Source organism: Crotalus tigris, unplaced genomic scaffold (genome assembly GCF_016545835.1).
Source record: "Crotalus tigris isolate CLP2741 ecotype Arizona unplaced genomic scaffold, ASM1654583v1 scf7180000020550.821452, whole genome shotgun sequence".
NCBI lineage: Eukaryota > Metazoa > Chordata > Lepidosauria > Squamata > Viperidae > Crotalus > Crotalus tigris.
In genome coordinates this window covers 28,187-54,477 of record NW_024098074.1, presented here as the reverse complement: position 1 = coordinate 54,477, position 26,291 = coordinate 28,187, and the positions used below count along the sequence as shown (strand labels likewise).

The 26,291-nt window shown below is 37.5% G+C and overlaps 1 protein-coding gene across 2 annotated transcripts in view; it reads left to right on the top strand.

The window, feature by feature from the left end:
- The window catches only part of HTR1B (5-hydroxytryptamine receptor 1B), a 65,537-nt gene extending 39,554 nt beyond the window's left edge, over positions 1–25,983 (top strand). The window contains exon 2 of one of the 2 annotated variants that reach the window (XM_039367095.1): positions 25,862–25,983. The gene's annotated coding sequence lies outside the window, so the exon portion shown is untranslated. Of the gene's footprint in view, positions 1–518; positions 718–25,861 lie in introns of those variants that run through there. The other variant, XM_039367096.1, reaches the window with a different exon arrangement.
- The last annotated feature ends 308 nt before the right edge of the window (positions 25,984–26,291 follow it).

Sequence of the window (26,291 nt, the reverse complement as noted above, 5' to 3'; positions counted from 1 at the left end):
GCAAAATTTACAGGATGGAGGAATAATAGCAAATGAACTCTGATAGTTCATTGCAGTAGAATTTATTGATTAGCCACCTCAGAACATTATTGCAAGCCATGACGTATGAATATTTTAGAATATATTAAAGTACAAGGCCAAGAAATTATTGAATCTTATTGAGCAATTAGAAAATAGATGTGAAGATGTTCATTCTAACATCTCTTCCAACACGTGTTACATGCCCAATAAAACAAGAAATATTATACTTATTTTTTTTTAAAAAAATATTTATTTACCATGCAAGTGATAGATTTCATATAGTATGATAGCCTGGAGTCTTTAAATTCTCATAATTCCAAGATAGTTCCCATAATCTCCAGGCTATAGAGAGGGTACAAAGTCTGGAAACACTATAATAGATTGCTAAAAAAAATAGAGAGACTTGAGAGTGGAGTTGTGCAATATTTTTCACGATGCTTTAGGATAATTAAATACACATGAGATAAATGCCTTCTTCTTTTCTGTGCTGATAAAAGATAATCAAGGGACTTTCAGGGAAGACATTGCAAACTGAAGACAGCTGTGTTAAAAGCAGAACTGATGACTGCAGTAGAATGAAGACCTAGCAAGAAGACCAGACAAGAAGAGGGTATGAAATCATCCACAAATGCTCCAGACCGTGTTTCCTCATGTGGACACAGCAAGTCAGCGGTCTCTGGTGGGTTTAGAGCTCTGGGAGATAAAGTAATAGTAATCTTGCTTAAAGCACAGTCAGCCACTTCAAAAGGACACTGGGTTTGCATACTTCCCTTTCTAATTACTTTTGGAAATTACTTGTTAACTGCTTTTCAGCTCTTAGGAAGCTTTGGATTGACAAATTTTGCAGCACTATGTGAGTTTCTTTTAATCCTTAGCAAAATATGTTTTCAGTACAAATTGAAGGATTTAAAAAGTTCTTTTGGAATAAATAGCAAAAAGGTGATTAGACCTTTGATTAGAGAGTTAAAAAAAGGGCTAGGGCTAGATTTGAAATATGATTGGGGAATTAATTATAAGAATCCTTCCCATGGAAAAATGCTTCTCTTTTGAATTTTCTTAAAAAACATGATAGGATGAGGTTTTGAAGATTGGACATTATAGTGAACCAGAAGGAAGTAAACATTACAATTAAAGAAAAAGAACGCTAAAGATTGAGATTGTTTAAAGTAAGTCAAAGGAATATAAAATTTGTTATTTGATCAAGTTTAAAATAGATATGTTATCTCTGGTAACGCCCAATGGACTTTTACTGATCAGGACTGAAACAATGAGGTTTAAATATTTTTTATAGATAAGAGATAGGAAATAAGATATTATTTGCTGCATTTTAAGAAAAAGTGATGTTACGGAAATTGTTTATACTTGTGATGAAGGGGAAAGAATTTGTTTATATATTTCATTTCTTTATCCTTATTTTTTTCTTTTTTTTTTTTTTTTTTTTTTTTTTTTTATTAAAAGTTTTATAAATTTTACAAAAAAAAACAAGAACAATACAGAACAAAAAACAACATATACAAAAGAAAAAAAAAATTAAACAATACATATAAAAAAAACCCCCACCCCACACCCCTCCCAAAAACCCTCCCTTCCCCCCCCCTGAGCTTCCCAGAGCAGAATATAGGCTTAAGAAATAATAATAATAAAAAAAAAAAAAAAAAAAATAAAAATTAAATTAAAAACTTTATATTTATATATATAAAAAAGATATCTATAATATATATAAAAATAAAACTTATGAAAAAGCTATATAATATTTTTGTATACCCAATCTAAATTGTATAAATTTTATCCATTTGTCCCAGATAGCAAAAAACTTCTCTTGCGTTTGTTGCTTTAAGAAAGCCGAAATCTTTGCCATTTCTGCCAGATAAGCTACTTTAAAAAACCATTCCTGCAATGTAGGCAAAGATTCCTTCTTCCAATATTGTCCAATTAACAGCCTCGCGGCTGTGATCAAGTTTAACATCAATACAACCTCCTTTGTATCACAATCTGTAACAATACCTAACAAAAATAATTGCGGAGTAAATTTTACCCTCCTTCTAAAAATTCTCTGGATATTCCACCATATTTTGATCCAAAATGCTTTTATCTCTCTACATGACCACCAAATATGATAATAGGAAGCCTCCTTATAACCACATCTCCAACATTTAGGTTGCACGTCAGGGTACATGTAAGACATTTTTTGTGGATCAAGGTGCCATCTATAAAACATTTTATAAAAATTCTCCCTTAGATTCTGTGCTTGAGTAAATTTGACATTTCTCACCCAAATAGTTTCCCAGGTGTCCAATGAAACTGGCTCACCAAAGTTCTGCGCCCATCTAATCATACAATCTTTAATTAGTTCCGTTTCTGAGTCCAATTCAACTAAAACCCCATAAATTCTCTTAATGTGGGTTTGTCTTTGATCCCTCAGTTGCTTAATAAGATTTTCATCTTCTCTAAGAAAACCCACCTTACAATCCATCTTCCATCTATCTAGTAGTTGCCTATATTGGAACCAAGAATAAGTAAAATTTTCTTGTGCTAATTCTTCCCGTGATTTTAATTGCCAGTTTTGTCCATCCCATTTAAGTAACTGTCTGTAAGACACCATATCCATTTTAACCCCTCTTTTTATTCCTTCTATCGCATGCCAAGGTATAGCCCATAATGGTACTTTAAAATCACTTTTATAATATTTTCTCCAAATCCTAAGTAAAGAAATTCTTAAAATATGAGATTTAAAAGCCCAATCTATTTTTTTATTAAATATTAAATAGGCATGCCACCCATAAAGTAAATCCCATCCCTCTAGATAAAGTATCTCAGAATTTGTCAAATTTACCCAGTCACTAATTAATGTTAAAACCACCGCATCATAATATAATTTCAAATTTGGTACCTTGAGTCCGCCCCTCTCACGGAAGTCTTGCATAATTTTGAACTTAACCCTTGGTTTTTTCCCTGCCCAAATAAATTTATTGAGACCCTTCTGCCACTCATTTAAATTAATCTCATTTTTCAAAATTGGTAACATTTGAAACAAAAAAAGAAACTTGGGTAGAATATTCATTTTTATCACTGCAATTCTTCCCATGAGGGATAATTGCAGCTTTTCCCAATTCTTCAAGTCTTTCTGTACCCCGACCCACAACCTTTCATAATTATTTTTAAATAGTTTTGCATTAGAAACAGACAGCATCACCCCCAAATATTTTACCTTATTAACAATCTCAAAACCCGTCGAGTTAACCAAAATCTGCTTCTCCTGACTCAACAAATTTTTAGGTAAAATTTTAGTCTTATTTACATTAATCTTAAAACCCGAGACCAAACCATAATGGTGAATCAACTGTAATAAGTTTACTACAGAATAATCAGGTTGCGACAAAGTAACAACCAAGTCATCCGCAAAAGCTCTCAACTTATATTCTTTTTTGTTAACATATATTCCTTTAATTTCCTGAGACTCTCGAATTTTAATCAATAATATTTCCAATGTTAAAACAAACAACAATGGCGATAAAGGACACCCCTGTCTAGTACCTTTCTCTATTGTGAAAACCTCCGACAAACCTCCATTAACAATAAGTTGTGCTGTTTGTTTTTGATATATTACCTTAAGGGCTTGTAATATGTTTTCACCAAAATTCATTTCTTCCATTACTCTTAGCATAAAATGCCAATTCAGTTGGTCAAATGCTTTTTCAGCATCTAAAAATATGAGCCCTGCAGGAACTTGGTTGTTCTTATCTAAGTATTCTAATAAGTTAATAATTTGTCTAACATTGTTTTTCATATACCTTCCTGTTATAAACCCTGATTGATCTTTATGCACAAGATGATGCACCACCCTCATAAGCCTATTTACCAAAATTTTTACAAATATCTTATAATCCACGTTTAAAAGAGATATAGGCCTATAGTTTTTTGGTAAAGTAAGATCTTGATCCTCCTTTGGAATCAATGATATAAAAGCACTACGCCATGAAGGAGGAATCTCTAAACCCTGTAAGATACCATTAAAAAGATCATTTAATGGTTGAATCATCTCCTCCATTAAAGCTTTATAATAAACAGCTGTTAACCCATCCGTACCCGGTGCTTTCCCTAATTTCAATTGTTGAATTGCTGAGGCGATTTCCTCCTTAGTAATTAAACCATTAATTTCATATTTCTGATCCTCAGTCAGTTTAGGAAAACTTGCCTCAGCTAAATATTTATTTATATCTAACAGTTGTACATTAGTAGATTTGTATAGGTTTTGATAATAATCCAAAAAAGATTTTTTAATTAATTCCTTCTGAGAAACTAGTTTACCCTTATAATTTATTTTCTCTATTATTCTCAGTCTCTGTTTCTTTCTTAATTGATAAGCCAACCATCTCCCCGGCTTATTAGCATTACAAAATGTATTTTGTTTCATAAATAATAAATTGGTTGCAGCTTGATCTGCTATCAACATATTAAATTGTGACCTTAATAACTTTACAGATTCTTTAGTACTTTCATCAGAAGGATTTAGAATCAAAGCCCTTTCTTTTAGTTTAATTTCATCTTCAAGTTCTCTACGTTTCTGAGTCTGATTTCGCTTATAAAAATTATTCATTTTTATCAAAACACCGCGCATAAATGCTTTACCTGCATCCCATACCATTGACATTGAAGTCCCCTTATACATATTCAAAGCAAAATAGTCCTTTAAACACTCCTTTAGTTTTTGAACATTCTTCTCTTGTCTAAACAAATTTTCATTAACTCTCCAGGATCTTCTTTCCTCTTTCTCTTGAATCAACTCCATCCAAACTGGACTATGATCCGTCAGTGATCTAGGAAAAATCTTTACATTCTTTACTTTATTATACAAATCCGTGGTAATCAAGAAAAAGTCAATTCTTGAAAAAGATTGGTGTCTGTCAGAAAAAAAAGTAAAGTCTCTCTCCTCTTGATTACGTTCCCGCCAATAGTCCCTTAATTCCCAGTCTTCTTTCATATCAAAAAAGGCTTTAGGTAGCCTTGCTTGTTTAAGAAAAGGAGAGGAACCTTTCTTATCCCTTTGTGTATCTAAGACACCATTCCAATCACCCATTAATACCACCGATCTATAATCAAGCAAAGTTATTTTTTGGTGTAACTGTTTATAAAATTGTTCCTGTTGTTGATTTGGAGCATAAAGTCCAACTATAAGTACTTTCTTACCATAAATACCAAGTTCAATCATCACATATCTCCCCTGGGGATCTGATTCTACCAGACAAGCTGGCAGGTTTTGTTTGACATATATAACAACTCCCCCTTTCTTCCCAGGTGCAGGAGATATAAAATGAGATCCCAAACGAGCATTAACTAAATATTTCTGATCTTTAAGTAGAATATGAGTTTCCTGTAAACAAATAACATCATTGGTATGTTGTTTCAAATAATAAAAGATTTTTTTCCGTTTCTGAGGAGAATTCAATCCATTAACATTCCAGGTCAAAAACTTTGCCATCTCCCTTGGCACGCAGCCTGGAGAAGACACCATCAAACTCTGACAGAGCTGCGTGTGTTGCATAACTCTTGGGTCTTGCTCCTCCCACCGGCGGTGATGCACTTCCAGGAGAATTCTCTTTGGGCTCTTTTTTACGTTGCTCCTTCTCTTTACGCTTATAAGCTGCACGAGTCATCCTCTGCTCTTTAGCCTCCGTTGGCGTTGCTTTGCCACTTCTATCATCCCTGCGGAAACCAAATCTAGTGCCTCAGATTGCTGCTCAGGTTCCTTAGCACTCAAAGATTTCCGACCAGATGAAGTTGAGCCTGCACTCAGGACCGAAGTATAGAAATCTCTAGCTTTGTCAACTGTGTTCAATCTGTAACGTGTCCCAGCATGGCTCAAAACGATACCCATCGGAATTTCCCATCTGAATGGCATCGATCTAGCTTTAAGCTCATTGGTTAAAAAAGCAAAGTCTTTCCTACTTCTTAAAATTTTAGATGGGATTTCCTTTAGAATGATGACATCTTGGGCGGCAATCTGAAATCTTTTGTTGTAAAAAGCTTGTATAATCTCATTCCGCAGGGACTTCTTTGTAAAGTAAATCACCACATCTCTGGGCAAATTCTTCTGCTTAGCAATCCAGGAGTTGAGTCTATAAATTTTTTCTACTTCTCTCTGTAATTCTCCTTTATCCATATCCAAAGCCAGCGCCAGATCACTAAGAACCACCTCCATCAAATCTTGATTCATATCTTCCTTGAGGCCTCTAATCCTCAGAGCATACTCCATTTGTCTGTATTGAAACATCAAAATATCTTCTTGTGAGGAGTCCACCTTCCTTTCCACGTCTTGAATTTTGTCATCTAAAGAGTCAACTTTGTCTTCCACTTCCTCAAGCCTTGCATCGAGCTTAACCACCACAGTAGCCAAACCTGAAACAGCTGCCAGTATATCTTGTCGTAATTCATTATTATTTTCTTGCAATTTAGACTTTATCCCCGTTATCTCTTCTTTGAGATCAGATTTAATTTCTGATTTAATCTGTGAAACAAATTGAGTCATTTCCTCTCTCATTTGAACTACAATCTCTCCCATTATGCCTCTAACCTCTTGCACTGAAAGTCCAGGTAGAGGAGGGGAGGGTGGTGGCTGAGCCGGTGGTGCATGTTTAGATTGTTGTTGTAGCTGTGCAGTGGAAGTTATAGGAGAAGAAATAACCTTGGGTACTGAGGAAGGCTGCTGCCTCTTTGAAGCCATTTTAAAAAGCACAATTGTCACTTCCCTTTCCCCTCCAGCCAAAAAGGGAGGAGGAAAAAAAAGAAAAAAAGAATTTTTAAAAAGAGACAAACTATAATCATTAAAAGTCCAGAATAAATCCCAAGAATAAGTAATAAAAGAACAAACAATTCAAAAAAAAATTCTAAGCCAAAAGCAAAAGCAAAAGCAAAAAACAATCCTTAAAAAGGGAAAGTAAAACAAAAGAGAAAGGAAAAAAAAACTCCGACACTTTCAAAACGCCATCTTAAGTCCTTTCACTAGTATAACAAAGAAAAGGAGGAAAAATAGTAAAAATCAAAAGATAAAAAAATAAACACCTAAAATATAACGAAAAAGTCCTTTAAACTGCTCCGTCCGTTTAAAAATTACTCACCAAAATGCTGTAAACACGGAGATAGAAGCGGCGGTTTCTTTTGCTTCCAAGGAAGCAAAAACAGCTGGGAGGCGGAGATCAGCAAGAGCTCCGAGGGAACACTCCTTTCACCCCCTCTAGAAATAAATCCAGAGGGGGTTCAGGGGTTCTACCTCTACTCTTGCGTTCTCTATCCCTTCCCTTTGCCCGGGAAGGGATTTCCGAGCCGCGGGCCAGCTGATGCGCGCTGCGCTCCGCGGCTCTGACACTTCCCCAGCTGGACGGCTAAAAGCTAGCCGCCATCGCCGTCGCCTCCCACCGGAAGCTCTATCCTTATTTTTTTCTTTCTATTCTTTCTTCTTTTATTAGTTTGCCATAGTTTTTATGTTTTTAATTGTAACTTTTAATAAAAATTACCATTAACAAAGATAATTAAAACATATGGCAACACTGAAGTCTTTCAGGAGTTCTTAAACCTCTAAAATGTATAATAGGAGGTAAACAGATGGGGAGAATGTAATTTGTAAAAGGTTCTCCCTTCTCAGTTATAAGATGCATTCAGGTTTATAGTTTTTAGTGCATTCTAATAAAAATAGAGAAAAGGGTAACTTACTTCTGATCTACTGGAACACATACATATTTCTTTTTTTTTTTGGAGAAGATTGAGCCTATTCTGCTTGAACTGCTTTGCATTATTTTGTATGTTGCTTTAGCCCTGGTGATTTATCCTTCTGTGCCTAACTTTGATTTCACTATTTATCTTAATAGCTGTAACCCTTCACTTCACAACCTCCTAGGACAGGGGTGTCAAACTGCTGGCCCATGGGCGGGCCGGTTGCATCATACGGAGGCCGCGCCCACTCAAGCTCCGGCAATGCAAAAAAAGTCACGATACATCATGACACATCACTCGATGCAGTGAGTTTGACACCCATGTCCTAGGTATATGCTGATCAAAAGAATTCCTAAAGTTTCTTGCAGAGACCAGCTGCCCTAGGAAACTTCCATGTGATTGTCAGACGTAAACAATCTGATCAGAATAGCTAAAAATAATATTTGTTTTACTTTGCATTTCTACAATAATTGTTACAATTCTGACAGTCTCATTATTCTTTTCAGCTAGCATCTGTTTTGAATGAAGGGACTTACTTTTGATTTTCCATTGTATCGGGAATCAATTATTTAGTTCATCCATGTGTAACAATAAAGTTATTTGGGATTGAAAAAAAGAAAACCAACAACAACCCCCAAACACTGAAATGGTATGATATAAGAGGTTTGTAATATGGAATTCAAATATATATTTTTTAGGAAAAGAGATCAGAGCAAAATAGGAATTAAGAAGATCTGACTTTTCCTTGTCATTTGTTAGCATTTCACCTCCCCCCCACCCCGAACTGGTATCTTTTCTTTTATCTTAAACTTATCCAAAGATTTTTTTTTATGTTTGATATCTTGCAGCAATTATCTAATTCTGGGCTTTAGTTTTCATGACACTGGTGGTATGGCTAGCTAGGCAAACTTAATGTACTCTTCTTTCTATCTCCTATATTGTATGTGTCCATTTTAATTTTTATTCAACACTTCGTTAGTTTTCTACATAACTACCTTACTTTTTTTTTTTTGCTGTCTTTTATTTTTCCCCCTCATTTGAGTTATCTGCACACATGCAATTAGTTTCTCCTTTTGGAGAAACTAAACCTCTCTTATCATGACTTCTATTTATCCTTGTTCTTAGTTTATTAAGATTCATCTATATGTCTAATACAGGGGTGTCAAACTCACAACATCACGTGACGTGTCATGATGTATCACAACTTTTTTTCCATTGCCGGCAATGGAATGGGTGTGATTTTGCCATAACGCATCCAGTGCGTGGGCCGACAGTTTGACACCCTTGGTCTAATAGATGAATTCAACTACATTGTGCTTTGGACAATGGCCACACTATAACTTAAAACTAATTTTGCACTCAATTCTGGCTACTTTGATTTTAAGCCATTTAAGGCTGAGAATCCTTGGCAATAGCTTGTAAGATATTAAATCCAGAGTTCAAGTTATAACATCCTCCACCTGTTGTTGTGTCCTTCCAAATTTCTGCCCCAGGAAAGCAATTGCCTATCATTTCCTTACTGTGTGCTGATGTTACTGGGCAGGTAAATATTAAAAGTATCAACATACAGTACACATACATGCAGGCACAACAATCAGCTTAATATCAAAATTCCTTACTTATTGCTCTGATGGTCTCTAATGACTTCTATTTTTACCATAAATATGGTAATAGCACAAGGTTATAATATCTGCTGCTGTATAAATAGAAGCTTGCTGGTTCAAAAATCATCAGAAACCTCTTTTAAAATGTTTTTGTTCTTCTTTTTGTCAGCCAGCTGTGTTTCCTTGGCTTTTCTGGGCTTTATTTTAAGACTTCAGGTTATTTATCAAGTCAAAGTAAGCCTAGATTGGATAGCATATTTAAATTGCAGGCGTGCTGCAGATGTAATGAATGTTGATTTAAATGAAGCTTTTGAAAAGTGCTACATAATATTCTAATATGCAAGCTAGTTAAGTGTTGGATGGCACAAGTGGTTTAAAAATCATACCCTGAATATTTATCAATAGTTCCTCATTTAACTGTAGAACAATCATGTACTGTTTGAAAATAATGCAGTTACTTTAATGAATTGCAGGCAGCTGTTGCATTTGTGCTCTTACATGTTTCAAAGCATCTTTTAGAAACTGAATCAAAAACACTGGCCAGATCTTCTGGAGAGATGTATTGAATGGATTACTTCAAATTTTAAATTTTTGGTCCTTTGTTCTTCCATTTTGGTCCAATGTTCTTCCACTTTGGTCCTTTGTTCTTCAATTTTTAAAAATGATTTAATGGAGAGGTTAATTTACTTATCAAATTTGAAGATAATACAGCATTGGATGGGATAGTTATTATCCTTGAAAATAGAAATAAAAATATTATTTGGATAGAGAAATATATTAACAATAACAAAATGAAATTTAATAGAAACAAATGTGAATATCTTTACTTTTTCAAAATAGTCATAGGTATGTAATGGAGAATGCCTGGCTTTATCATGGAACTTGTGAGGAAGAATTTGAATAGTATTGATTGCAAACTGGAAAGGAGTCAACAGTGTGATGTAGTTACAAAAAATACTGTAAAAAGAATTCCGGAAATTGAAACCTATTTAGAAAATCACTAAGGAACTAGAAACCAGCCATATTTAGCCTTGAGAAGACTATGGAGCCATATGGTAGCATTTTTCAAAAACCTGAAAAAATGTCATGGAAAAAAAATGACATTCTGTTCTATATTGTTCCAAAGTGCAGAGTGTAAAATAATAGATTTAATTGCATCAACTGAGTATCAGAAAATACTTCCTAAAAGTAACAAACAATTTGACAGTGCAACCAATTACACAGAAGAGAAGTGGGCTTCTTTTTACTGAGATCTTCAAGTAGAGCAGCATAACTCTGCCTGAATACAATCTGCATTGAGGGTGTTGGCACTGAGCAGGGATTCTTGTAGTGAGCAGAGAGCTGGATTCAGTGGCCTTAATAGTTCCTTCCAACGTTGTGGTTCTTTGATTCTAAAGGCTGCATTCCAAACATAAGGTTCACTCCGGTAGGTTTGTCACACCTATTAAACTACAACAGTGTGTTAACAATTAAAACTTATCTTGCTTATTTTTTTGTATTCTGAGCATCACTTTATAAAAAAAGGTCATGAATTCCACGAGTCAATATTTATTCAGTTTTTTTCACTGAATGTCCTTCTACAGAATACAAATTTTTATTTGGTATCATTCCTGCAGGATTTTACTCTCTGACCTCTTAAAGCAGCAGCTCCTAACCTTTTGGGCACTAGGGACCAGTTCCGTGGAGAGAGGTTTTTCCGCAACCCGGAAGGGGGCATGGTTTCACATGCTGCTTGCATCCTGCAGAAGGGGCTTCGCTTCTTTGCGTGGCCCAGTTTCTGGCCTGCCATAGCTCGGTGTTGGTCTGTGGACCAGGGGTTGTGAACCCCTGCCTTAAATATTCAGCTTAATGTCCTTTTAATAAAGTTTGATATGCTTTAGCCAAACACATGTTTACTGGGCTTTGTGCGTTCAATTGATATCATACCAAAAGTTCATCATGTAGAAAACTCAGGCTATAATGCCAACAACATTTTTTTTCCCTATCAATGTTCTATGTACAGCCACTCATACTTTTGTGCAATACTTCTCTTTTCTGGGAATATTACGTGAATATCATCTAAGCCAGGGGTAGGCAACCCAAAACACTCAAAGAGCCACTTGGACCTGTTTTCCACCGAAAACAAAACACCGGGAGCAGCAAAACTCTTTTGACATCTAAAATGAAGATAACACTGCATATATCCTTTTTTACCTTTATTATAGGTGTGTGTGTGTGTGTGTATGTATGTATGTATATATATTGAGTTATATATATATTGAGTTAGAAAATCAAGGAGTATATGAAATCCCATGCACTGCTTATCCCAACACATACATCGGACAAACCAACAGAAGAATAAGTGCATGCATTGAAGAACATAAGAACTCAGTCAAAAAAGAGGAACCAACATCTTCCCTGGTCCAACACCTTAAAGCCACAGGACATGAAATTGACTTTAAAAATACCAGAACTATCGCCAAAACTGAACATTTTAATAACAGAATAATCAAAGAAGCCATCGAGATAGAAAAACGCCCACACAGCATGAACAAACGAGATGATACCTCCCGCCTACCAGCCATTTGGAAACCCGCCCTTATTGACAAATGACTCCCTAACACAAAAAATGACACCAGACCCACACTCACAAAAACCACACAGGATGTCACCACCACACATCCACACAAAAAGCAAACCCAAAGCCACACCGATGATGAGGCACGACCACAAACCAGAAGCCAGACCTGGTCTGCCAGTCCTCTTCCCCCCACTCCCTCTCTCCTATCTGCTGCTCATCTGGAAAGCTGGCTTCAAGCTGTTCTCCAACAAGCTCAGTGGTAGGCAACCTCGGCTCTTTTATGATTCATGGACTTCAACTCCCAGATTTCCTGAGTCAGCATAGCTGGGCTAGCTAGCTCTCTTCCTGCTTCATGCAGAGACGCAGCAAAGGGAGGAGCTCCACCCAATAAGCTTTTCAGCTCCTCGGAGAACACTGTGAGTGCACTCTCTTTTACACACACACACACACACACACACACACACACACAGAGAGAGAGAGAGAGAGAGAGAGAGAGAGAGAGAGAGAGAGAGAGTAGCAGGGAAGTGTCTCTGTCTCTCTCTCTCTCTCTCTCTGCAAATGGCAGAGGAGGCTGGGAGCCACAGGGGAAGGCTCAAAGAGCCGCATGTGGCTCAGGAGCCGCAGGTTGCCGACCTGTGATCTAAGGCAAAGTTTTAAGGATTCTAGTCTTTTAGAATCAGTCTTGGTCTGCTTATATTTGCGCCTTACTATATGACAAGCTAAAGGCAAAGCCAGTCACATATGCTGCTACTGTAATAGTGTGTGGGAATGACCTTGGGAAACAGGAGGAACAGCCGCAGCCTAGACAATGGTCTAATAAATCAAATTTGAGTCCTAAGGAGGAAGGATAGTAAAAACGTCTCAGAAGGGGCTCTCTCTAGGTCAGGGGTAGGCAACCCAAAACACTCAAAGAGCCACTTGGACCCGTTTCCCACCAAAAACAAAACACAGGGAGCCGCAAAACCATTTTGATATCTAAAATGAAGATAACACTGCATATATCCTTTTTTACCTTTATTATAGGTGTGTGTGTGTGTGTGTATGTGTGTGTGTGTGTGTGTATGTGTATACACACACACACACACATACACACACACATTAAAAATAAAAGTAAAAATATGACTCTTGGGAATATCCATACTATTAAAACAATGATCACCAAGAGAATGCTTTAAGAGAATAAAATTACATACACACAAAGGTAAAAAAAGGATATATGCAGTTTATCTTCATTTTAGATGTCAAAAGGGTCTCTCTCTCTCTCCCTCCCTCCCTCCCTCTCTGCCCTTGGTCTGCCACTCCTCTTTCCCCACTCTCTCTCTCTCCCTCTCTCTTTCTCTCTCTCTCTTTCTCCCCCCCCCTCCTATCTGCTGCTCACCTGGCAAGCTTCAAGCTGTTCTCCAACAATCTGAGGGGTAGGCAACCTCGTGTCTTTTATGACTCATGGACTTCAACTCCCAGAATTCCTGAGTCAGCCTAGCTGGGCTAGCTAGCTCTCTCCTGCCCTTCCTGCTTCCTTCGGAGACGCAGCAAAGGGAGGAGCTCCGCCCAGAAAGCTTTTCAGCTCCTCGGAGAATACTGTGAGTGCACTCTCTTTTGTGTACACACACACACACACACACACACACACACAGAGAGAGAGAGAGAGAGAGAGAGAGAGAGAGAGAGAGAGAGAGAGAGAAGCAGGGAAGCGCAATTGCCTCTCTCTGTCTCTGTCTCTCTCTACAAAGGCAGAGGAGGCTGGGAGCCACAGGGGAAGGTTCAAAGAGCCGCATGCGGCTCCGGAGCCGCAGGTTGCCGACCTGTGCTCTAGGTTTTGGGAGTGGAAAAGTGAAAGACAGTAGAGGTGTCAGGCACAAGAAATCAGAAAGCAAGGCAGTTCAAATGAATACAGGTTTATTATATGCTAAGAGTCTCTACAAGAACCTGAACTAGTACAGGTCAAAACAAATTGGTGGTAGATAAGGGTTACCATAATTCAAGGAGGGCTGGATTTAGATCTCTTGTGGGCACGAAAGGACTGGATACTAATGACGGCTTGACCCCTTCCCTCAGGCTTAGCCTGGTCATCCCCTACATCAGGTATTTTCAGACTTGCAAGATTCTGTCAATATAACCTCACAATAAAAATAAAGTTAGTACTTCTGGGTGTGCTTCTTGCCTGGATTAATAACAGTTCTCTATAATTTGAGAGCTTATATAGCAGAAGGTTTGTACTATGTATAGATATCCATTTATCTCCCTTCCTAATAACCCAGCCTATCTAGGCCACTTTACTGTCTAAAACTAATTGCACTGTAGGAAGCAGAAGGACATATGAGTTCATTTCCCAGGAGAGGGATCTGAACCATAAAAGATCTATATAAACTATAACTGCTATGTGTGCCTAATAAGTCTCAATGAAACTGCCTCCTGATGGTCAAATAATATGGAACCACCAAAGAAACACACAATGAAATAGCTTCTCTGGAGAAGGGTGGAGTTATAAAACTTCCAACATGAGGACATGGCATAATAATTGCTCTATATTTCTAATTTGTAAGCTCCTATAAAGGAAAGAATCTACTATACATAGATAGCTTGTATTCTCTGTCTCTTCTTCTGCCGCAAGGACTCAAAGTATGTTTCTGGAAAGATCCAGAAAAACTACTTTCAAATTCTAACACCGCAGAAGATCTGTGTTTCTTGCTTCTGCTTTTATTCTTCTCCATTGAGCTTGTTCTTTGAAATAGTTTCTGCTAAAGAAACTATTTCTTTTTTAAACCAATAAATGTTCATTGTTTTTCATCAATTGTAGCCAGTTGCTGTTCCAATCCCCTGACTTTTTCTTCAAGCCTAAACTTGCATTGTTGCAAGGATATGAAAGATAGTTATGGTACAGGATCACAAATGTGCTACAAACATTGGAGATAATGACTGCAGATTCCTATTAATTCCTAATTACTTTAGTTTCTTAAAACAATCAGTAGAATAGAATAGAATAGAATAGAATAGAATAGAATAGAATAGAATAGAATAGAATAGAATAGAATAGAATAGAATTCTTTATTGGTCAATGTGATTAGACACACAAGGAATTTGTCTCTGGTGCATAAGCTCACAGCGTACATATAAATAGCAAATAATAGTCATAGATTATAAATCATAGTTGCAATCATTAATCAATTAGTATAAAGGATTCTTAAGAGTTCTCATGCTCTCAAGTTACAATCTTTTAGGGATTTCCCCCATCAAACACCATGGACAAACTATTAATTCTCCATATTTCTTTGTTAAAAGCATTTGCTTGTGTTATTTTAACAGTCACTGCTCTACTTAGCAGGAAGCAGTCACTTAAATACAATTAACAGTCAGCACCTCTCAGGTCACATCTCTTGCAACTAGCAGCAGTTTCAGAAAATTATCCTTTTACTCAGACAGCTAAGCATACAAAAGTCCAGAACTTGTAGCATCTCTGGATATTCTATTGTCTTCCTTGTCTCTTCTACCTCATTAACTCCACTAGTAAACTTCTGTTTGCTCTCATTCACTTATTCAATAAACTTCCTTCCTTCCTTCCTTCCTTCCTTCCTTCCTTCCTTCCTTCCTTCCTTCCTTCCTTCCTTCCTTCCTTCCTTCCTTCCTTTTATAAATAATTCAAGGCAGCAAATATGCCCAACTCACCTTCCTTCTCCTATTTTCCCTACAACAACAACTCTGTGAGGTGGGTTGAGCTGAGAAAGACTGATTTGCCCAAAGCTGGCTTTGATGGCTATGGTGAGACTGATGGGGAGGAGGGAGAGGGGATAGTTTCACGTGAGCAGTCGGCAAGCACGTGCACAGCTCCGTTTGCATGAGCAGTGTGCCCGCATGCCACTACTTACAAATGGAGTGCAGATGTATCTGCTTGCTCAAGTGGGGATGTGCATGCATGCACATGCTTGCCCGCCATTTCTGCAGCCCAGTTGCAAATAGCTCACAGCCCCCTAGTGGGCTATGGCCCAGAGGTTGGGGACCCCTGTACTATAGGTGAAACTGGCATTATATTACTCACATAGAAGAACAGAGAAAAACAAAATGTTAATATACTATCATCAATCAAACATTCTTTGCTATGCAAGCCATATTTGAATACACAAGGAATTTAAAGGAACAATATTTGATGAATTGCACTTTTTATCAAGAAAATTATAACACCAAAAAAAATCCTGAATGTTTAGGAAAAAAATCCAAAATGTTGAAGAGCAAAGATTTAAGTTTCCTCTAGGCTGTAATTTTATGTTGAAATGCTGAATGAGTTACTTGACCTTTTGTACCTCTGCTGAATCTAACTGTGGGGAATAATTAGATAAAAGTTCAGCCTTTCAGAACTGTACAGAGTATCACTAACAGAATTATTTTAGCAGAAATAGATTTTTAAAGGCTAATTTTGCTGAACACTCTTCTTGCATGTTTTTCCCCAGCCCCTTAGACATCAATGCTTGGCCCATGAATATGATTATTGTTGAAGTTAGTAATCCAAAAACAGACAGAAATGGCCATCAAGTAATTATGGTTCTAATGAACTGAATGCTGAATATGTCAAATCCAAACTAAGCAGCACGAGTAAATATACTAGCCAGAAAAATAGGTTCATTGCAGTTGGAGACACAAGCAGATCCTGAACTAAACAAAGAATTTAAAAACTTGGACTGGAAGAAATTTTGTATGGTATCATGTATTCAGATGTAGTGGAGAAGATCAGCTTGCTCTTTAGCTCCCAAGACAAGGTAGACCAGGGGTGTCAAACTCAATTTCACTGAGGGCCGCATCAGCATTGCAGTTGCCTTCAGGGGGCTGGGTGGGTGTGGCCAGGGTGGGTGCGGCCTACTGGGTGGGTGTGGATGGAGTGGGTGTGGCCTACTGGGTGGGTGTGGTCAGCTCTACATTGTTCGCATCAAGGGTGCCTGTGGGGGCCTGGGCAAGAGTGGGATAGATCTGAGGGTCTCTGGCAGAAGGGGGTGGGACCGGGGCAAGCACCAAGGCATGGTCCACTGGAGGAGCCTCACTGTTCCTCTCAGGCCATGCGGGGGGGGGGGTCTTATGGAGCTAAGACTGAATGTGTTTCAGCATAGATGGCCACCACAAAATTGTACATTGGCTCCCAGCTGGCCTGGGCCAGGGCCAAGGCAGAGGGGGCCGTTCCCTCACTGTTTCCAGGATGGCTTCGCGGGCCACATGAAACCACTTTGCGGGCCGCATCCAGCCCCTGGGCCTTGTGTTTGACATGTCTGAGGTAGACCAAGAAAAAAAAAAGATTCTTTAATGTTTATCTATTATTATAGATAAACTATATAGGTTTTTTTTTTACATTCTGGATTCATCAGTACAGTACTGCTCCCCCTTTTTAATGGACATCCATCAAAGAAAGGACACTGCCTTTTTTTAACGGACCATACACCAGAATCTCCCAAGACTGATTTTTCTATAAATACCTACTACATCCCAAGGCTCCTGCTTTACAGTATGTTTTACTTTTAAGTAATGAAATATAAAACTTGTTCTGGTTTCTCCACTTCCAGTAATATCATTACCATGGCCCTTACAGACCAAGTGTTTAAAATGTGCTGCCTGTGTCTGAAAATTGTGTTTGTGACCTTGATTTATACTCACCTCTTGTCTTGAGTAGCATAACCTATATACACTCATAAAGGAGACACTGCATATTCCAATGGCTCAAAGAGATAGAACATGAGAACCAACTTTTTAAATTGAGATCAAACCGGTTTTTATACTAACAAGCCATCCACACATTAATCAAAATAACCACTCCTAATTAGAGGTTTTGCCTTTTCCCAGAACAAATTCCTGAGCTATTTTCTTTATACACAGAATCTGGGGCCAGCAATATCTTTGGCTAGAGCAGAGTAAATTTTGGCAATAAAGTGCAATTGATAACTGACAAAACAGTGAAACAACACTGAAAATGCAAATGACATACTGAAAGGAAGGAAGGAATTGTAAATGAGAAAATTAATTTTTCCTCCATTTGGGGGAGAAAACATGTCATTTGATTAATATGCCACAAGCTTTGACAGTGCCATTTCTGTTGAACAAGACATATGCTTAGCTGTTGATATCTTTTCTAGAAGAATATGCTGTGGATATCAATTCTGACAAATCATAGTGGAAATATTTTCATCTTCGTGCCTGATTTATATCATTAAAAAGAGACATTTGATGAGAGCTTTTGGGAAATATTAAATCAGGATACAAACTGATTCTTTAAATTCAAAATGGCCTTATCTCTTACATATCCATGAACATCAAACTTTTTCCTTGTCTCCATGGGACATTTTGCAGCATAAGTATTTTGCTGGGTACACTTTTAAATATAACTAATATTAAACTTTAGTTCTTTAGTCAGACTTCTTTTTATATTTTGTTTCTTTGTTAGAAATATATTCACTTTATATTTTTTAAAGCATTTGTATTTTGACACTTCTTATATCTGTAATAACAGAACTGATGTAGTTTAATGATAAAGGTTTCAATGCTTTACACACTTTTGATAACCCTGTAATCCCTTGGAGCAGGGTGAAGTTGGGGCGACTGAAGGGTTCTGAACATTTACCGGCTGGATGCCCTTCCTGACATCTATGTGGTGCTCACAGCAGATATTTTCTCTTTGCACCAAGAGAGAGAAATATGTGTTGCTGCCTAGGATCAAACTCACAGCCTCTTGATTGTGAGGAAAGAGCTCCACTTCTAGGCCACCATGCCACTCCAATGCTTTACACACCAGTTTTGTTGTAATTCAATAAATAGTCATCTGCAAGGGGCAGTATCTGATTCACTGTACAATAACTAGTCTTGAAAGCTAAGGAGGGTCATCCTTAGTCAGAAATTGGATGAAGGACTGTTTGGATATCAGAACTATTGTCTAATTTGGAAGGTCAAAAACTCCTCAAATAATTAACTTTGGAATCCCGAATGAGTGTTTGATTCACATACCATGGCACCAATCTTTTGTTTTACAGAAAAAGTAACAGTAGCAATTTTATCTGGATGCACCTAACAATCATTGTTTGTGTTCAAATTATGGTTTGAGTAAATTATTGTGTGTTGCCAAGATTTCTAACTTCTTTGGACTAATAGGCCCAATTTGAATGCTGGGAAAGTATATAGACACTCGAACAAAAATATTATCATGGGGATATACACAGATACAAAACGCTGATAAACTAGAATGCAAACTGGTGAGGGTGCCCCCAACATCATCTAGAACAGGGCTTTTCAACCCTTTCACCCATTGTACCACTTTTAGGATATGGCAACATCCGAGTACCACCAGTCGCCTAGCAAGGTGTCAAAAACTTGATAAAGTACAGGTAGTCCTCCACTTACAGCAGTTCGCTTAGTGACTGTTCAAAGTTACAGCGGCACTGAAAAAAGTGCCCCCCAAGCCACAGCCAAGCAAGACACCTGCCTGCCCACCCGGCAGCGCTCTTCCTCCTGTCCGAGGTTTTCATTGTTGTGAGCATTTCTGTTGAGGATTGGCAGCGGGGGTGGGGTGGGGAGTGTTTGGTTTTTATTCCCCTTGTCTGCTGGGTGGTTGCAGCAAGTTTTGGTCACTTCACATGATCGTGGGACACTGTGGCCATCATAAATATGAATCAGTTGCCAAGCATCTGAATGTAAATCACAAGACTCTGGAGATGCTGCAACATTCCAGCTGATCGGTGCTTCTTCTGGACTCAGCAGAAGTGTCAGGATCAGTGCTGCTTTCCAGCTGATTGGTGCTTCTTCAGGACTCAGCAGAAGCACCAGGATCAGCGCCGAGCTCCAGCTGGAGCCTGGCGCTGATCCTGGCACTTCTGCTGAGCCCTGACAGCCCTGCAGTTCCAGCCATCTCTCGCTCAGGCTTGTGCGGTGCTGCCACCGGTTCAGCTCATTCCCCCACTATTTTTCTAGGATGGTCGCGTACCACCTGCCAGGTGCCAATGTACCACAGGTGGTACCCGTACCACTGGTTGAAAAGCCCTGTTCTAGAGTATTCCTTGTCAGTCTTTTCATTCACAACAGCAAAGAACATTTCAAAACATTCAAATAGTACTTGTCGGGCAAACTATTCTTATTCTGGCTATCCTATAAAAACTGACCAGTTCCTTTAGAATCAGGGCTTGAATAGTTCTTTAATATCTTGGCTGTAATTTTTTTCCCTTCCTCCGAACATGTGGGGTTATTTATGACATCTGTCTTATTTATGATAAAATTCACAAATAAACATCTTCAGCATATTCTGTTTCACTTCTAGGATGCAGATAATAGCATTGGCTCTTATAAAGATTTTGGAGACTGCATGTGAAATCCTGTAAATAACTTGTATTCGTGTGCCTCCCTTATACCTGACATATACTCCATCTCTGCTTTAGAGACAAACTGTGATTTAGGCAAAGAGCTCTTTTTTTTTCAGTTAAGCACCTGCAATATACTCTTCAATATAAAAATATCACGAGTTCGTGTAACTTAGTTCAATGATACTTTAGCTATATGATACTTTAGCTATATCAAGAGTAATGAAGAGTATAAACTTAACAATAAGCTAATATACAAAAGTTAGCAAAGAATAAAATATTGGTAAGGTCCAATTATATAAGTCTTTTGCACTCATAAATTGTAATAATTTTGACAATACATAAGATAGGGGACTAATTAATCTTCCACTTTTTATGTCTAGCGTATCCCTATACTTCCATCTAGATAAATAAAATGTTGAAAAATGCTGAGCTGGCATAGGGTTGAAAGTTCATCTTACTCCCATTATGAACTTGATCATTTGAATATCTTCTTTATTACACCTTTCTTCTAAAAAGAACAGTCTTACTATTTTTTAAATCATTTTAAACATATCATCATCTGAATATTTAATGGTTAGGCACTTACAGCAAAGATTTCCAAATTCCTAATAGACCTAATACAAAATATACTCAAATCAATAACGAAGGTTCCTGCCTTTTTATCAAACCAATCAAAACAATGTAATTCCAGGTACTTTTGTTCTTTATTCTTTCAATAACTGCACAAAATAACAAAATTAACAAAGGGACCAAAAACAATTAATCTCAGATGAAACTCAGCAGAGCTATTTTAATCCTCTAGAATGGTTAGTTCTTGGGTATATTTAAAAAAAATATCCCTCAGTTATATCTCACTGGATATAACTGATGATCCATGTGATCACCCATCATAACGTGGATCGCAATATAATTTGTTACATGTATAAATCTGAAACATGTCACAGATTTCTTTGTGTGAGAAAAAGAAAGGGAGGGGAAGGAATTTTTAACCACATCCGCATCAGGAATTGGGTTTTATTTTCTTCAAGTGAAACATCTTTTGGATTAATCTTTGTAGCCTTGTGCCAATCAATTATACTAACAAATCCATTACTGTTCCTGAGAACAAGGGTGACATCTAAGTCTCCATTTGCCCTTGTCATCATAGGGAGTAGCTACAGGAATTGCTGTACATAATACACTCTGATGACACTATTAAAATGTAATTAGCAGCACACATTTAATTCTGTGAGAAAATCATGAGAACTTCAAATCTAGTTTAATGAGTACTTGACCCTTTATTGTTCAGTTAAGAGGCGAAACAAGGCACTTGGAAGAATCTGACATCATTTGAAACATTCTGGGGAAAAAACACGAAAGAGACTTGGGCCCTGTAAAAGAAAACGTGATTTTCACTTTTTAAAGTAGGCATATTTCTGTTTTTTATAGAACAGTAACTGAACCAAAAGTATGAATATTTTTTTTTTTTTTTTTTTTTTTTTTTATTGAAAATTTTTACATTTTACAAAAACAAATCCCCTTCCCATACCCCCCCCTACCTCACCCCCCCCCCCTTCCCAACCTCCCAAACCCTCCCCTGGACTTCCCAGAGCTGAGTACAGGCTTAATTAAAAAAAAAAAAAAACTTAAAACACTTTTAAAACCTAAACAAATTTAAATACAATCATCATTCTATATAAGCTCCCTCCAAAAACACAAATTTAAACATTACTTTCTTTGAATATCTATATCTATAATATAAAATTCAGCGGTTCAAAATCCCCCTCCCGGGCAAAGGGGGGGGGTAGAGAGTGTCTGAATAGTGGTAGAGCCTCTTTCGCACCCCCCAAGTTTTTTTTTTGGGGGGGGTGAAAGGAGTGCTCCCACGGAGTTCAGACTTGTCTCCGCTTCCCAGCTGTTTTTGTCCTCAGGGACAAAACGAGCCGCCGCAAACACCTCCGTGCTTAAAGAGAACTGGTGATTTTTTTTTTTTTTTTTAAATGGACAGAGCTGAGTAGAGGATTTAGTTTTTGCTTTCTTTGACTTATTTGGATTTTAAGTTTTAAGATTTGTTTCTATTTTTATTCTCTCTTTTTATTTTTTTTCTTTGTTAAAAGTATGAATATTGTAAGTGCCTAGTGGTATGATTTTTACTTGATTTGTCTTTTCAAAGCCAAGAATACCATTTTGAAAAAATGGGTCTCCAATCACAGAATCGCTTCTTATGAGATGAGCAGCCATATATATATATATATATATATTTAATAAATAAATAAATAATGGCTTTTTCAAAATGTGTACAAATATAAAGTCATGCTTTGGAAAAGTAAATTACTCTAGATCAGGGGTAGGCAACTTCGGCTCTTTTATGACTCATGGACTTCAACTCCCAGAATTGAAGTCCATGAGTCATAAAAAAGCCGAGGTTGCCTACCCCTGCTCTAGACTGACCTCCATAATTGTCCCGTGACCATTATTTGCATAAAAATAAAATTAAAAATTGCCCCCACTGAAATACTTTTTATTAATTCTCCCCCTAACTTAGTGCTTCTATGCTGACTTGCCAGAGATGATAATAAATTATAACCTGATCCAAATAATTGAACATTTTATGCCATGTATGGTTTAGTTATTGCATGAAAATGAAAGCTTTAACCAATCAGGTTTAAAAATGCACCTATTCCTTTTAGCCTTGGTCGTGAAGATTTTGTTATTTCCTGGGGGAGAAGACTCATGCATTTTAATGCCAGAAAACATTATTAATATCATCTATTACACACTTGAGCCTTATTAAAGGTATCACTTATTATACCCCTATACATCTTTGCTGAGTACAGAGTTGCTGTAGTTCAGAGTTATTTAATAGTACAGTAGGGGAACTGGGATGGAAATGTAGCCTGACTACATTTGCCCTCCCCAAATCCTGTGTCCTCTGCCTAGACCCCCCCCTCCAACGGTCCTAATCTGCTGGAAAAGTAGCTGCAGTAGAAGACCTGTTCCACCGGAAGCAGGCTAGGAAGTGATCTGGCATCTCCACGGTAGCTCAATGCACAGTGGAAAGTTGGCAACTGGGAAGCAGTGCTTTTTTTCTAAAAAAAAAAAAAAGGTGCCGGAACTCACACACGTCATACAACCTGCCTTGCCTACCCTACAAGGTTCCATCCAAAAAAGGTGCCAAAACTCCATTCTGGGCATTCCATGAGAAAAAAAGCCCTGCTGGGAAGAATACATATACCGTATATGCCGGCGTATTAGGCGACCCGGCGTATAAGACGACCCCCATCTTTATAGCCGGGCCACATTCCTAGAACGTCGTCTTATATGCCGGAAACTACCAGTATTTCCGGCGTATAAGACGACTCGGCGTATAAGATGACCCCCGTCTTTGGCGCCAATTTCAGCGCTCACGGAAGTCGTCTTATACGCCGGCATTTACGGTATTCTGCCTTCAAACAAATATTTACCTTTTTGTTTGTCACTTGGATTTCTAATAATCTGAAAGCAGTATAGGGTATTTTTCAAAATAATTGTTCTAGAACTTGGACATAAATCTCACGTAGAGAATATTCGTTGAACATATTGGCTTTATTCCATTTTTCTTTGCACTGCTTCTAAATAAATCCGAGCTTCCTTTTCTAGTAAAGTGCCCAAACCTAGTGGCATAAAATGTAGTTGTGATTACAATATTTCTACTGTAATTGTAATATTGTACAATACTTCTGTAATCACCAACATTCACAGATCATTTTAACCATAACATGTTTATTCACATTTTGGTTATTTCTAATACAACTTAAGTGCATCATAAAAGCAAGTTAAAGTATGAATGGATAAGTGGAGGAAAGGATAGGAAAAAAAAAAGAATGGGCAAGATGAAGCCATAAAGGAATTTTATGAAGAAATTCTACCATCTGGAAAGTTAGAAAATCAGAACTGATAGGAAGGCTCTAGGCCAGGGGTCTTCAAACTTGGCCCTTTTATGACTTGTGGATTTCAACTCCCAGAGTAGTCCACAAGTCATAACAGGGCCAAGTTTGAAGACCCCCTGCTCTAGGCTGTCAAATAGGAAATGAAAACAAAAAATACTGAGCTTGAAGGAGAATATAAAGCTAACTAGGCTAAATGGAGCACACATAGACCCGCTGGTCATCTTTCCTGGGCCCCTTAGAGAAGCAGTATATCATAATAAATAAATAACAGTATATTGTTGTCTTAGTCTGAAAAGTAAGCATTTCTTTTCTTGGATAAAATATTATATACAAGCTTGTTAATATATGAGTCATGGATCCTGCTGGTCAGGAGAGTAAGTAGGTAGAATTTGGGATGGGTGAGAAGCATAGTCCTTTGGAATTTATAGATTAATAATCCCATATTTATCTCTCTAAATATAGAGAACAAACTGCCATGCATGAGTATATTGAGGTCTACAACTAAGCATTTTTTGTGGAGCAAAAAGAATTTGCAGTGAGAAAGATGAGAAATTTGGCAAAAGAGAATGGCTAAGATAAGAAGAACACTCAATACACGTATCACATGACCCCAGGACATTGCAATGGTCATAAATATGAATCAGTTGCTAAACATCTGAATTTTGGTCACATAACCATGGGGATGCTGCGACAGTTATAAGTGTGAAAAATAGTCATAAGTCACTTTTTTCAATGCCATTGTAACTTTGACCAGTCACTAAATGAACTGTTGTAAAGCAAGGTATTCCTATGAATAGCTTAAAGGTTTGCTCACAAAGTAATACAAAAGATACCTGAAAATATAACCACTGAAGTTATTGAACATATTCTGCTTTATTCAACTAAAATAGAAGACACTGGTGTTCATGACGTTTTGTGAGAAAGTTTCTGCAAAGAAATACAATTTATTTTGTTGCTGGCTTTGCTGCTTTGTGCATTAATATTCAAAATGTTCTTCTTCATTTCAGGACTTGGATTAATTTTGTTTTCACCAAAGACTGCTGAATGGCTCTGGATAGATCCAGTTAGTCTTTGCTCCTCAGTTCACCCCCTGTAAAATGGAGATAATATTACTCCCCTTTCTCACAATGGCATCTTGATAGGATAAATATACAGTAAACGTTACACAATTCATCCATCTCCAGCAGTGAAGGCTTTAACACAGAGAGGGGGAGAACCTCTCAGATTTATCAGTGCCCGGAAGCACGTTCCTTTGTGGGTCACTTGTAAGACATGAGAATCCATGTTTTTAATGTAAGAGTGCAGTGCTTGTCAAATGGAATGGCCCATTTTGATTACTTCTGCAGTTCCCAGAGCAATAAAGTCATGAGGGTGTTTTAAGATGTAACAGGTAGCACCCAAGGAAATGAAAAATATATTAGAATTTCTACTATCATGCTTATAATAGAAATAGTGCCAAGCAAATAAGAAATCTGGAAGGTCTTTCCTTCACCTACCCTCTGCTATCGGGGCCCGTTATCTTTTGAGCAAAACCAGTGTGCCTCAACAACTCAAGCCTGCTCTAAGAACAGAAAATGCTGCCTGAAATGAAATTCTTGACATTCTAATCACTCTCCTTCTATAGTAAAGCCATATTTTCACAAAAGAATAAATTTTGGAGGGAGCTCTAATGAATATTTTAAATTGATTCATTCGGTATATTTTCACAGTGATGGGAACATTTCCTTGTCTTATTTTTTAAAGAGCTATTGTGGAGAGACTCCCAGAAAGCAGAAGAAGAAGAAGAAGAAGAAGAAGAAGAAGAAGAAGAAGAAGAAGAAGAAGAAGAAGAAGAGGAAGAGGAAGAGGAAGAGGAAGAGGAAGAGGAAGAGGAAGAGGAAGAGGAGGAGGAGGAGGAGAAGAAGAAAGAAAGAAAGAAAGAAAGAAAGAAAGAAAGAAAGAAAGAAAGAAAGAAAGAAAGAAAAAGAAATACAACTGATTGATTTATTAATTTAGCTTGTTACTGCAATATATCAAGAGCTTTTCTATTTCATATATACCTCCTTCAGGCATTATGCAGATTTAACTGTGCAAAGAAAATGAGACGTGTATTCCAGTTCCGCTGGTATCCATGCCTGTCTCTCCATAACTACGGTTGCCTGAATGCCAGTGTGGCTATACTGCTCAGAACAAT